We start from the raw sequence: 15,847 nt of genomic DNA on the forward strand, positions 1-15,847 counted from the left end.
AACGAGCTGTTTTCACCCGTAGAACTGCTGCTGACTGGATGTTTTCTGTTTGTTACACCATTCTCGGTAAACCCTAGACACTGTTGTGCTTGTAAAGCCCAGGAGGCCGGCCGTTTCTGAGATACTGGAACCGTCGCGCCTGGCACCGACGATCATACCACGCTCAAAGTTGCTTAAGTCACTAGTTTTGCCCATTCTAACGTTCAATCGAATAGTAACTGAATGCCTCGATGCCTGCTTTATATAGCAAGCCACGGCCACGCGATTCACTGTCTGTAGGAGCGAACTATTTTTGTGAGCGGGGTGGTGTACCTAACAAACTGGCCACTGGGTGTATACTGGATAGCTGATTGGCTGATGCCTCTATCTGGCCAATAAGACCATTTAAAGCCATTGTGACGCCATCTTAGCACTTCTCCTTTCAGGGTTTTGAGTAATGGGAGTGCATTGACAAAATCAAAATCCCCACATTAAATAAGTCAACCTATCAACAATGGCATGATGTGCGGCATATGGATGCAGCCAGCACCAACTCAAGGGATGTGGAAAGACATTTCATTTGTAAGTACCGAAATTATATAGGTCGTTATGGAAAACGTGTTACTCATGAGGAGATGCATGTACACTGAGTGTACAAAACATTATGAACATCTGCACTTTCCATGACAGATGAATCCAGGTGAAAGCTATGATCCCTTATTTATGTCACTTGTTAAATCCACTTCAATCAGTGTAGATGAAGGGAGGACAGGTTAAAGAAGGATTTTAAAGCCTTGAGACATGGACTGTGTATGTGGGCCATTCAGAGGGTGAATAGGCAAGACAAAATATTTAAGTGCCTTTGAACGGTGTATGGTAGTAGGTGCCAGGCGCACCGATTTGTGTCAAGAACTGCAACGCTGCTTGGTTTTTCACGCTACAACAATTTTCTGTGTGTATCAAGAATGGCCCACCACCCAAAGGACATCCAGCAAACTAGACACAACTGTGGGATGCATTGGAGTCAACATGGGCCAGCATCCCTGTAGAATGCTTTCGACATCTTGTAGAGTCCATGCCATGACGAATTGAGGCTGTTCCGAGGGCAATATTAGGAAGGCGTTCTTAATGTTTTGTACACTCAGTGTATGTCCTAAAAAGGCAACAGTAAACATGATTATATTAGATATATTTGTTTATTAGTCACATGCACAGGGTCACAGATGTAATTGCAGGGTACAGTGAAATTCTTATTCTCTGAGTTCCAACAGGGCAGGGCAAAAAGAGAAGTTAATGAGACAATAATACAAATAATAACACAAATAATAATAATAGTATATACATATTTACAACTGTAGCAATGATAAATGTCCATTGGGGCTGCGGGGGCAGGGTAGAATATCCATACAGGGAGCAGCAGGAGAGGGGTAGGAAGTCCGGGGGGCAGGAAGGGGAACAGAGGGAGCAGATAGCTGCCTAGTGGCTATTCAGCAGCCTGATGGTCTTGGGGTAGAAGCTATTGGCCAGTCTGACAGTTTTTGCCATGATACTCCTATACTGCCCGCGTCTGAGTGATGGAAGCGGGGAGAACAGGCCTTGGCTCGGGTGGCTGAGGTCCTTGATGATCTTCTTGGCCTTCCTACAACTCCTGGTGTTGTAGGTGTCCTTGAGGGCAGGCAGTGAGCACCCAGTGGTGCGTTCGGCTGAGAGTACCACCCTCTGTAGAGCCTTGCGGTCAGCGGCGGTGGAGTTGCCGTACCAGGCCGTAATGCAGCTTGACAGACATGTAGTCCCCCACAAATTATGCAGGCCAATCAGTATAATTTTGGACATGACTGATCTCTACGGCAAGACGCATCATTCACCCAAGTTTGGTCAAAATCGGTTCAGTGGTGTCTGAGATGTTGCATGTTTTTTTTATTTTACTAGGCAAGTCAGTAAAGAACAAATTCTTATTTACAATGACAGCCTACACTGGCCAAACCCGGGTCAATTGTGCGCCGCCCTATGGGACTCCCAATCACGGCCGGTTGTGATACAGCCTGGAATCGAACCAGGGGGTCTGTAGTGACGCCTCAAGCACTGAGATGCAGTGCCTTAGACCGCTGCGCCACTCAGGAGCCTCGGGTTAGCTAGACTCGTATCCCAGAGCATGTGTGCCACATTTCAGCACTCTGAGTCAAACAGATCAAGAGATATAAACATGTGCCCATCATAGCGCCATGGACAGATCCACAGTCCCCTCCCCGATTTCATCGTGGGGGACAATAAACTTAAGTTGTGTGTAGAGTACAACTTCAGCCGTCTAACCACAACTAGAATGGCATTCTATTTTTCTATTTGTCCAAATGTAAGGATTTGGCAGTCTAACCACACACTGACATACACACCTCTCTGGGTGAGGTTCTGTCTTCAAGTCTCCAGTGGGTGATGAACTCACTTCCATCTATGTAATGTATTACAGGTTATGGAAAGGTGCAGTCAGGTGGCAGGAGTGGTGGAGTGCCTGACACTCCATGCTTGATATGACAGAGTTTGCCTCAACTTATCAGTCCAGCAGGCAGAGTTCAATTACTACAGGCAGATATGAGATGCAGGAGGATGGCCCTCTTCTCATGCCACTCTGTAGGCTACTGACCAATTCAAAGCTTCCTCCTTTGCATTGGTCAGTAGCCTACAGTGTAATATGAGAACAGTGTTATTGATGAGTGTTATTGATGAATTTATTGATACATTTTTGATACATTTTTGAAGAAAATTTTCCTAAAATGTCAACTTCATATTCATCTCCAGCACCACCCCAACATCAACATACTGTATGTGAAAATTGTGCGTTTCTATGTTTTCTAGTAAAAAAGATAGAGGAAGATAAGAGTTTCTAATGATATCATCAACCAATTAGTAGAGAATTAGAAGGCAATGGTTAAAATCACACCATGCACACCGATGATTTCATTGGAAACACTCATCTTCCTCTATCTTTTTTACTACAAAACATAGAAACGCACACTTTTTCACATATGTTGATATTGGGGTGGTGATGAATATGAAGTAGAAAAATTGTGAAATTTTTAAGTTGAACAGTTCCATGTAGAATAAACCATGCTTCACATAATACTGTAGAATCAGTGTTCTGCTAATATAATAATGTGCAAATACTATACCTTCCTGTATGGTGTCCTGTATAAGACATGGGTTCCCTGACATGTTTTAGGAATACACAGGGTCCCCCCCACCCGGAGTGGACTTCTAGTCTGACTCAGGAGGCGTGCACACCTTCCACGGCTTCCGAGTATATTACTCACTAATGTTCAGTCTCTGGACAATAAAGTAGACGACCTCAGGGCGAGGATCTCCTTCCAGAGAGACATCAGGGACTGTAACATACTCTGTTTCACGGAATCATGGCTCTCTCCAGATATACTGTCCCTGTCCATACAGCCAGCTGGGTTCTCAGTACATCACGCAGACAGGAATAAAGAATTATCTGGGAAGAAGCAAGGCGGTGGTGTATGTTTCATGATTAACTACTTATGGTGTGATTGTGATAACGTACAGAAACTCAAGTCCTTTTGTTCGCCCGACCTAGAATACCTCACAATCAAATGCCGACCGTATTACCTCCCAAGATAATTATCTTCGGTTAGAGTCACAGACGTGTATATTCCCCCTCAAGCCGATACCACGACGGCCCTCAAGGAACTACACTGGACTTTGTGCAAACTGGAAACCACATATCCTGAGGTCGCATTTATTGTAGCCGGGATTTTAACAAAGCAAATTTGAGGAAAACGCTACCGAAGTTCTATCAACTGACTGTAGTACTCGCGCTGCTAAAATGCTCAACCACTGTTATTCCCCCTTCCGAGATGCCTACAAGGCCCTCCCCCGCCCTCCCTTCGGCAAATCAGATCACGACTCCATTTTGCTCCTTCCTTCCTATAGGCAGAAACTCAAACAGGAAGTACCGGTGCTAAGGTCTATTCAACGCTGGTCTGACCAATCGGAATCCATGCTTCAAAATTGTTTTGAGCATGCAGGCTGGGATATGTTCCGGGTAGCCTCTGAGAATAACATTGACGTCTACACGGACACTGTGACTGAGTTCATCAGGAAGTGTATAGGGGATGTTGTACCACTGTGATTAAAACCTACCCAAACCAGAAACCGTGGATAGATGGCAGCATTCGCGCAAAACTGAAAGCGCGAACCACCGGATTTAACCATGGCAAGGTGACTGGGAGCATGGTCAAATACAAACAGTGTAGTTATTCCCTCCGTAAGGCAATCAAACAGGCAAAATGTCAGTACAGAGACAAAGTGGAGTCGCAAATCAACGTCTCAGACACGGGATGTATGTGGCAGGGTCTACAGACAATCACGGATTACAAAAGGAAAACCAGCCACGTCGCGGACACCGACGTCTTGCTCCCAGACAAGCTAAACACCTTCTTCGCCCGCTTTGAGGATAAGACAGTGCTACCGACGCGGCCCGCTCCCACTTTGGGCTCTCGTTCTCCGGCCGACGTGAGTAATACATTTAAGCGTGTTAACCCTCGCAAGGTGGCCGGCCAAGACGACATCCCTAGCCGCATCCTCAGAGCATGCACAGACCAGCTGGCTGGAGTGTTTACGGACATATTCAGTCTCTCCGTATCCCAGTCTGCTGTCCCCACTTGCTTCAAGATGTCCACTATTGTTCCTGTACCCAAGAAAGCAAAGGTTACTGAACTAAATGACTTATCGCCCTGTAGCACTCACTTCTGTCATCATGAAGTGCTTTGAGAGGCTAGTTAAGGAACATATCACCTCTACCTTACCTGACACCCTAGATCCACTTCAATTTGCATACCGCCCCAATTGATCCACAGACGATGCAATCACCATCGCACTGCCCTATCCCATCTGGACAAGAGGAATACCTATGTAAGAATGCTGTTCATTGACTATAGCTCAGCCTTCAACACCATAGTACCCTCCAAGCTCATCATTAAGCTCAGGGCCCTGAGTCTGAACCCTGCCCTGTGCAACTAGGTCCTGGACTTCCTGACGGGTCGCCTCCAGGTGGTGAAGGTAGGAAACATCACCTCCACTTCGCTGATCCTCAACACTGGGGAATAACAAGGGTGCATGCTCAGCCCCCTCCTGTACTCCCTGTTCACCCATAACTGCGTGGCCACACACGCCTCCAACTCAATCATCAAGTTTGCAGACGACACAACAGTAGTACGCCTGATTACCAACAATGACGAGACAGCCTACAGGGAGGAGGTGAGGACCCTGGCGGACTGGTGCCAGGTAATAACCTCTCCCTCAACGTCAACAAAACGAAGGAGCTGATCGTGGACTTCAGGAAACAGCAGAGGGAGCACGCCCCTATCCACATCGAAGAAACCGCAGTGGAGAAGGTGAAAAGCTTAAAGTTCCTTGCTGTACACATCACTGACAATCTGAAATGGTCCACCCACACAGACAGTGTGGTGAAGAAGGCGCAACAGCGCCTCTTCAACCTCAGGAGGCTGAAGAAATGTGTCTTGGCCCCTAAGACCCTCACAAACTTTTACAGATGCACAATTGAGAGCATCCTGTCGGGCTGTATCACCGCCTTGTACAGCAACTGCACCGCCCGCAACCGCAGGGCTCTCCAGAGGGTGGTGCGGTCTGCCCAACGCGTCACCGGGGGCACACTGCCAGCCTTCCAGGACACCTACAGTACCTGATGTAACAGGAAGGCCAAAAAGATCATCAATTACACGGCCTGTTCACCCCGCTACCATCCAGAAGGCGAGGTCAGTACAGATGCATCAAAGCTGGGACAGAGAGACTGAAAAACGGCTTCTATCTCAAGGCCATCAGACTGTTAAGTCTAGCCGGCTACAACCCTGCACCTTAGAGGCTGCCGCCCTCTATATACATAGACATGGAATCACTGGTCACTTTAATAATGTTTACATACTGCTTTACTAATTTCATATGTATATACTGTATTCTATTCTACTGTATTTTAGTCAATGCCACTCCGACATTGCTCGTCCTAATATTTAAATATTTCTTAATTCCATTATTTTACTTTAAGATTTGTTTGTATTGTTGTGAATTGTTAGATACTACTGCAATGTTGGAGCTAGGAACACAAGCATTTCGCTACACCCGCAATAACATCTGCTAAATATGTGTATGTGACCAATAAAATGTGATATGATTATAAATGGTGGTTAGGGGAATTCCAGGACAGATAGTATTTCGACCATTGACCAGATCAAATGTGACTAACGTGATTTAAGTGTCCTCCATTACGCTGAAGCGGGACTGGTGTCTGGCCATTGCCTCAGTCTTCTGTAACAGATCCTGATATGGTAGGGGGGGATTGGGAGCGAGTGGGGAATGGCGTCCCTTGAGAGGGCAAGAACGAGATGTATCACATTTTAGTCATTTAGCAGACGCTCTTATCCAGAGCGACTTAGATGAGCAATTAGGGTTAAGTGCCTTGCTTAAGGGCACATCGACAGATTTTTCACCTAGTCGGCTCGGGGATTAGAACCAGCGACCTTTTGGTTACTGGCACAACGCTCTTACCCACTAAGCTACCTGCCGCCTGTATGTGTGAGGGAACATTTTATGTTTGTGTATCAGATCAATGCTGCTTTTCTAATAACCAATTAGATGGGTTCATGCAAGTAATTGATTGATCGTGCATGGAGGAATCCTCACTATCAGTATAAGCAATTTGGCAGTACGCCCAGTACATTGCTTTGAGAAACAAAAAGGGTATATCAGTTTCAATGTCTCAGCTTGGAGAGAAGAAACCTTGTGTGGTATTGGTGGGTCATATGCAGGAACCAAATGTTAATGATTAATTAATGATGAAAAATGAATAAGAGCTCCCGACCAACATGTACTATGGTGCATTAAGTTTGTTGGAACCTCTCCAGTTAACTGAAAATAAAGAATGATTCATTTAATATTGACTTCAGGTGACCCTGGTGTTGAATTTCCACGACATATGTCAGGAGAAGTGCAGTATTATCATAAGGAGACATACTTGGATTACGGAGGAGGAATGGAGGGGAAAAGAGAGGCAGAGGAGGTCGAAGAGGAAGAGGGTGAGCTTGAAATGGTTGAAAATGGAGGAAGAAAGGGAGATGGTTTGTTGAAAAATAATGGTAGAAAGTGTAAGCAGAGTGAGATGTACACCTGATCGAAGACAGGAGGAGAAATGGAAGTGAATGAGTGCAAAGTATCGGAGGTGGTGGGTGTGGTGAAGTTCTCAGAGACCGAGGCTTGCACCGAGGGTCAGGATAAAGGTGAGTCTGTGACGGTAGGAGTGACGTTTTTGGAAAAAGTGGACCCTTGCCTTTTGGGTGATCCATTTGTGGTTTCAGGGTGGGTGAAAACAGAGTTAGGTGCTGTGGAACCAGTGAAGGTAACCCGAAGTGATCTTGTGATAATTGTGTTTCTGCTGGTCAGAGGGAGCAGGCGCTCCATGTTAAATGAATGGGGACAAGAGATGTGTTTTGCTCTCAAGAAAAGGGCGCCATTGAAAGGAGTGATTACTGGGGTAGCGGTAAATGTGAAAGTGGACCAACTGAAGGGGAAGATTCCAGGTGTTTGTGATGCTCGTCGTTTGGTGCAACACAGATAGGGTGGCGTAAGTGGAGAAACAGAAGAGTCATTGTCTGTCCTTTTGAGTTTTGATGTTGAGTCTTTGCCGACCAAAGTGATGTTAGGATATATCAGTTATCCCCTACAAGCTTTTGTACAAAATCCATTACATTGTTACAGGTGTCAAGCTTATGGGCATGTGGCAGCAGTGTGTAGGAGGGAGGTTCCTAGGTGTGAGAATTGTCCAGAAGGGCATGAGACAAAGGTATGTGTAGCATTGGGGAAAGAAGTGGTATGTGTTAAATGTAGGGGTGCCCATGGGGCTGGGGATCAGAAATGTCCAGGGAGAGAGAGGCAGGTTGAGGTTTCCAGGGTTAGAGTAGTGCAGAATTTGTCGTATGCTGAGGCAGTGAAGAAAGTAGAGGAAGATGGGTCAAGGGGGAGGGATCCTGAGAGGAGTGGTGTGAGTAGTAGATCTGTACCAATACAGAGGGATAGGTCAACAAGTAATATATGCTTCAGTAAGATTGGATTTTTAGCGTTTATAGCAATGGTTATCAACTGTACTGCAGGGATGGAACGTAAGTCACAGAAAATTGAGGTTGTGGTTGCAGCTGCAAGGAAGTAAGAAGAGTTACAGGGTGTGTTGAGTTGTGGTGTCCTGTCCTTTCAGGCTGGGCCTGAGGTACAACTAGATAGATTTAGTGGAGCAGGGTGGTGGGTTTTTAATGAGTGTAGGGTTAGATGGTAGGGTATTGTTGATTTTATTTTTTCCCAAGCAAGGTATAAGGGAGTTATACTCCAGTCTAGTTGGTGGAGGTAATACAACATTTATTGGATGCCAACCGCCGTTAAACCTCATCGAAGAAGAAGAAGATGGTAGGGGTGTTCCCATGACGCTGCTGAACCACAAATCCACCAGGTTTTGTACATAGCCTGTGAATGAAATATAAATATAATCACTCAATAAACATATAGCGCAAAAATTAACCTTCTCTAGTTTGGAAATAATGCTACTAGAGGGACTGTAACAATCGAATACATTCAGTCTGGTGACGCTGACATTACTATGCAACCAGCTGTGTACGTTGCTGAACGCTTGCTGACACGTTTTGCTATTTGCTGCCAGAGCCACAGCTATTTATTGTTGCCCTAGAAAAACACAATAAACTTTTATGAGAACAGGCATGTTGTTTTGGGTTAGCAGACAAAGCCCCCAAATGCTACCTAGCTACATAACTTGCAAATCTGGGTTAATTATCATATCTTTGTCCGAATTTGAAATGAGTGGGCTAGCTAGCCAATGGGCTTCAGTTAATTGTTGTTAGCAAGGTAGCTAGCTAACGTGGGCTATGCACATCTTCCTCTGACATGCTACATCACATTACATGTTAGCTTGATGTATTTAGCTAGCTACAGCATCATTCCCCTTTCATATGTAGTATCATAGCTAGCATTAGCAAATAATGTTGTATAACCAAAAGTAGTTACTAGCTAGCTAGTAACAGCTGTCTACGTACTCACCAACCCCAGTGGTTTGATGGTTGACAGGCAGCAGAAGTGACCGTGTCGGATGTAATCCATTCCTGGCCATCTAGCAATATTGTTCAAATGCATTGGAAGTTTGCACCAACTTTACGGAAGCCCATTTTCACTCCTATTTGCCGAGTGAAATGTGTGTGTGTTGCACCCATATGCAGATTTAACAGCAAATGTCCACATGGCAGCCGGGGACGGAACACAAGGTGTTGTCTCTGGGCAGTTGGGCATCTTTGGCAAAAGTGGGCATGTAAGTAATCCATACCCAACCCTCCAGTAAGTCGTGATGAACTCACTTACAAAACTCTGTTTTGAACGAGACTGACTTTATGACCAAAATTATCCTATTTACACTTTCTAGTCAATTTTGACACTACAATTAATGTTTCTGACTCATATCGATGTCATATAGGCTGTTTACAACCAGAGAAGTTGCTTCTAAGGGCAGTTGACAGTTTTTTTGCTGTACACGCTAAAATAAAGTATAATTGTATCAATGAACGTTACTTGGTCATCTATTTTATTCCTTTTACTGTTTCCTCCCTATTGATGAGATGTATTTCTGTCACGATCGTTTACGGACGAGAAGGACCAAGGCGCAGCGTGATATGCATTCATATTTATTTACGGCTAAACACACGACAAAACAACAAACGAAACGTGAAGTCCAAGGTAGCATACAAACAACATACCTTACACGGAACAAGATCCCACAACTAACTGGTGCCAACAGGCTGCCTAAGTATGGTCCCCGGTGGAGCGGATTGCTCTGGCTCCGGAGTGGAGCAGCTGACCGGTGCCAGACTAGGCACCGGTGGAACAGGCACGGGCCGTGCCGGACTGGACACACGCACCACTGGCTTGGTGCGGGGAGCAGGAACGGGCCGGACCTGGCTGATGACGCGCACCCCTGGCTTGGTGCGGGGAGCAGGAACGGGCCGGACTGGGCTGACGACGCCGCACCACTGGCTTGGTGCCGGGAGCAGGAACGGGCCGTACCGACTGGCGACGCGCACCACTGGCCTGGTGCGGGAGCAGGAACAGGCCGGGCCGGCTGGCGACGCGCGCACCACTGGCTTGGTGCGGGGAGCAGGAACGGGCCGGACCGGGCTGGCGCACGCGCACCACTGGCTTGGTGCGGGGAGCAGGAACGGGCCGTACCGACTGGCGACGCGCACCACTGGCCTGGTGCGGGAGCAGGAACAGGCCGGGCCGGGCTGGCGACGCGCACCACTGGCTTGGTGCGGGGAGCAGGAACGGGCCGGACCGGGCTGGCGACGCGCACCACTGGCTTGGTGCGAGGGGCAGGAACAGGCCGGACCGGGCTGGCGACGCGCACCACTGGCTTGGTGCGAGGGACAGGAACAGGCCGGACCGGGCTGGCGACGCGCACCACTGGCTTGGTGCGAGGGACAGGAACAGGCCGGACCGGGCTGGCGACGCGCACCACAGGCTTGATGCGAGGGACAGGAACAGGCCGGACCGGGTTGGCGACGCGCACCACAGGCTTGATGCGAGGAACAGGAACAGGCCGGACCGGGCTGGTGACGCGCACCACCGGCTAGGTGCGAGGGACAGGAACAGGCCGGACCGGGCTGGCGACGCGCACCACTGACTTGATGCGAGGAGCAGGAACGGGCCGAACCGTACTGGGAACACGCACCACTGGCTTAGTGCGGGAAGCAGGAACGGGCCGGACCGGACTGGCGACACACACCACTTGATTGGTGCGAGGAGCGGGACTGGGTTCCTTCATTAACCCCCGCTCCTTCTGCTGCCTAACCAGCTCCTCTCGCCGTGCCTCTACACTTTCCTTCTGCTCCCTCTGAACCAATGACCCCCTAATCTGGTGGCCTCCTCTGCTAAACAGCGGAACCGCTCTATCGCGGCCTCCCGCTGCCTCGTCGTCCACGGCGTGAGCCCCCCCCTAAACATTTTTGGGGATTGTCTCTCCCCCGTGATCATGGCCTCCATCCCTCTTGCCAGACTCTCGCTCATCTCCTCCCATGTCCATCCTCTCTCCTCGTCACGCTGCTTGATCCAGGATTGGTGGGATCTTCTGTCACGATCGTTTACGGACGAGAAGGACCAAGGCGCAGCGTGATATGCATTCATATTTATTTACGGCTAAACACACGACAAAACAACAACCGAAACGTGAAGTCCAAGGTAGCATACAAACAACATACCTTACACGGAACAAGATCCCACAACTAACTGGTGCCAACAGGCTGCCTAAGTATGGACCCCAATCAGAGACAACGAGCTACAGCTGCCTCTGATTGGGAACCACACAGGCCAACATAGATCTACCCATTCTAGATCTTAAACACAGAACATCGACATCGCAAACACAAACCCAGAAAATACACACCCTGACTCAACAAATACAAGTCCTCAGAGTCAGGGCGTGACAATTTCAGAGGTATTTTGTTTTCATGTTATAATCTTGTGTATATTTTATTTTCATGTATTTTCAAGAGGACCACAATGGACATATATTTTTACACTTTTTTGTGTCATCCTCAATGATTTTAATGGCATTGTGCTGTATCCACATGTGTGGTTGTATTGTGTTTAAAATGGTCAAATAAAGTATACATTTGACTGTGGTGAATCTGGGACATGCAGGCACAGTGATGATGATCACACTGTTTGCTAAGTAATCTAGTCTGTTTGTTGGATACTCTCTGTTGTCTTTTGAAGTTTGATTTTGTTTGGGTTTACATGATTTGGGCTCTGACACAAGGGCCCCTCTGTGCCTGTGTTCTTGCATGTGAAAACTTGTGTCTGACTGTCTCTGGCTGTCAGTATTTGTAGAAAATATCAAAGTAAAGAAATTGACAGGTCCCGTTGTTAAACCTTATTTAGGAGAGCCTGACACAGGCCTGAATGTAGGTGAGGAGCCACTGAAAGGGGGCTTTTGTGTCAGTTAATGGCTGATACAAGCCCTTCCAAATAGCCCTCCTTTTGTGAATGGACCAGCAAGGCTCAACAACTTATTCTCGCTCTTGTGAGAGTTTATTCTTTCATTGTGCTGCTTTCTTGTCAGAGTTATTTTTACAGCCACTCATGTTGCCCATGTTGTTGCTCCGGTTGCAGTCAGTCACCTTTACAATGACCCTGGTAAAACTGTTTCCCCATTTTACGTGCCTGTCTTATCTTATCTCCATCATTATCGCACAGTCTGGGTCCTGACCCCATGCCCCTCCTGGTTAATCAGTGATGTTGGGGTTCTTCCCCCACTCCCTAGTGGAAACCATACACATTTATTCGGTCTTCTTATCCCCACAATGAAGCACAATCTCACCTTTGGTTCAATCCTTTTCTGCTAAATGCAGAAAACTCTATCATTTGGAAACCCAATGAACCGTCTGTGGACTGTTCCCTGGCCGCTGTAATATTGAACGCTTTCTGACTCATGAGGACATGCGACGATGCGTTTGTCTCATATCATTAGGCCCTATTGTGTCACACAGACGGCTGGATCCCAGACAGGTCACCTGGCATTGAGAGTGTTTCCCCATTGTTCCTGCTTCGCTCCGCTCCAGGCCAAGTTCTGCGTCACAAATGACACCCTATTCCCTTTATAGTGCACATCTCTGGTCAAAGTAGTGTACTATGTAGGGAATAGGGTGCTCTTTGGGATGTTTCCCAGGGCTCTCCAGCACAGCAGCTGCCCCATAGGCCTGGGGAAGGAAGAGAAGGACAGTCCATGTTTACCTGGCAGACAGGTGATCCTCAGCAGCTGCCTTAATCTCCCTCCCAAATGGCACCCTATTCCCTATATAGTGCCTGGACAAAAGTAGTGCACTGTGTAGGGAATAGGGTGTGATTTGGGATGCAACTTCAGTCTGCCTACGCACAGCCAGCACACCCTTCCCTAGACCAGCTGTTTCCCTGTCACTTCACAGCTCTGCTACACCTATGTGTTTTAAATGGAATTAACCTATATAGTGCTGTGCATCTGTATAATGGGAGAGCACATACTTTCTGCTCCCTCCATGTGTTCTTCTTGCTGATAATGAGGCAGGTAATCATACGTTGAGCTCTAAGTCCCTCAAGTGTTTTTGTGTTATGTTCTGCCTGGGAGGCACCCGTCGTTAGCTAGAGTTCGAGCGTGACCAGCACATCTGCCATGTCGTCCGATGCTCAGGCTCCTGACGTTCACTCTTTGTTTCTGTGCAGATGCATTACAAACCAACTCTGTGCCTGGCTGTGTACTGCTACGATACAGGATGTGTCCCAACCTGGCACCCTATTCCCTATATAGTGCACTAACTTTAGGGAATAGGGTGTCATTTGGGACAAAGTCACAGTGGTAATCCTTCTAGTGGGGAACTCTTTATCCCTGTGTCCTGGTTGCAGTGACCCTTGGGGACGAACACACACACTGGCTGGCCCTGCACTAATGCACTGAGAACATGGAGAGGTCTTGTTAGAGGTTAATGCAGACTAAGAGGAGAAAATCACACAGGTGAGAGGAATATGAACAGGCTTACCAATGCAACGTCAATGTATCCATCTTCTCTGTCAATACTAAATAGTTCAATTCAGACACATTGCTTATATTTTCTGTGAATAGATAAAGTAGTGAACTACTCTATATCGTAGTTGGAAGTGTTGGAAGTATTTTATTACCCCAGTATGATAATAATGATACAAGAAAATGGCACACACAAAAATAAAACGTTTGTAATTTCTATATAATTTTTACATAAATCTTTTTTTATTTATATCAATTATATGTATTATATAATTATTTATAAGCTTTGTACAACCTGTATCAACCTGCTCAACTCTTGTAAACTCTTATCCTTACTGAATGCCCACTTTGATTACGGTCTCCCTCCCTCTTAAAGTCTGACCTCTTTTTGCTGGCGACGCAATTAGTTAATAGCTAACCTGTTATCTATATGCCTGTGTCCCCACCCTGCAAATGGCTGTCAATCTTCTGGTCACTCCAAACTCTCATCACAGTGAAGCAAAAAAGTATCCAAAACATGGCAGAGTCCTCACCTTACCAAAAAGAAGCCATTGAAACCAAAAATATATATAATTGGAAAATGACTAATGTTTTCTCATTTTCTATTTCAAATGAGCCTTTTTTATATATATTGTTCTCAGTTGCTATTTGATGTCTCTTCTTTAAAAATGATGGTTGTCAGAAATACACGTTTCTCACATTTGTGCAAATACTATTTAATATGTGATAGATAATAACTACAGTCTTGCTTGCCTTCTAGATGTTGGATAATATCTCCCTTAATGAGTGAGGTAATAGTGAGTGCGGATTGTATATTGTGTCCTCATTCTAGCAGAGCCGTGAGATTCCCAGTAGCCGTTATCATTTCCTATTTTCCCTTACTTTACAACTTTGCACCCTCTCTTCTGTTGGTTTTGTCTGTTTGCTTCAAACACCTTTATCATCTTTTTACTGATAATTCACTGGTTTACAGCAACTGTGATTGCTGTGAATTTGAATCCAGATGGATGAAGTATAAACATATAAATATTTGAACAAAAACAGGTAGTTAGTCTGACGTGTGCCAGACAGGCAACGATTTTAGGTGTTAAACACCACTGGTAGAACCACTCTGTAAATCACGGTTCCCTGAATTTGGCCTGCGGGTGGTTTTATTTGGCCCCCCAAGTTTTCTGAGCAAAAGATAAATACATGTTTGTTTGTTGAATTTTCATTGTTGGACATAAAAAACTGTAAATAAAACCCAGGAAATCAGCTCCAATTGATTTTAATTTGGGAAATCTGTTCCCAAGTATTTCCATGCATAATAGAGAGACACATGATCATATACAAATGTAAGCAAGGTTTGAAATTATTATGTTTTAGTCAAATATTATATCTGTTTGGGCTGATTTCAAATAATTTGCAGTCTACAAATTATTTGTAATTATTTTCCGGCCCCCCGACCATCCGCTCAAGAAAAAACCGACCCACGGCTGAATCTAGTTAATGATCTCGCTGTAAATGCATAGTTAAATTTTGAAGTGTCAATAAATCTATTCTTCTAAATAAATAATAAAAATCAGATGTGAGGCAAGTGTGGCATGCTATAGATGTAGGATCTTAATTTGAACATCCAGTTGCAGGATATCTTTCCTGCAATGCAGGACATTTTTTAACTTGTAGTGTCTTTGAGGTTTAAAAAGGCTTCTGAAGTTTGTAATTTCCACTTTGAAATTTCATACTTAATTTTCCCTGACGAAAAATATATCAACCCCTACCAAAATATCCATTAATTATAATCCACATAATAATTCACATTTCCTGTTGCTACAGGATTATTTTCCTGCTGTAGCAAACTGGCTCAAATTAAGATCCTATACCTTCAGAAAGTTCATACCACTTGACTTATTGCACATTTTGTTGTGTTACAGCCTGAATTAAAAATGGATTATATATGTTTTTTTCTTACCCATCCACACACAATACCCCATAATGACAAAGTGAAAACTTGTTTTGAGAGATTTTGGCAAATTTACTGAAAATGAAATACAGAAAAATCTCATTTACATAAGAATTCACACCCCTGAGTCAATACTTTGTAGAAGCACCTTTATCAGCGATTACAGCTGTGAATCTTTCTGGGTAAGTCTCTAAGAGCTTTCCACACCTGGATTGTACAACATTTGCCCATTATTCTTTTCAAAATTCTTCAAGCCCTGTCAAATTGGTTATTGATCATTGATAGACAACCATTTTCAG

The sequence above is a fragment of the Coregonus clupeaformis genome, chromosome 33, assembly GCF_020615455.1.
Source record: "Coregonus clupeaformis isolate EN_2021a chromosome 33, ASM2061545v1, whole genome shotgun sequence".
Classification (NCBI taxonomy): domain Eukaryota; kingdom Metazoa; phylum Chordata; class Actinopteri; order Salmoniformes; family Salmonidae; genus Coregonus; species Coregonus clupeaformis.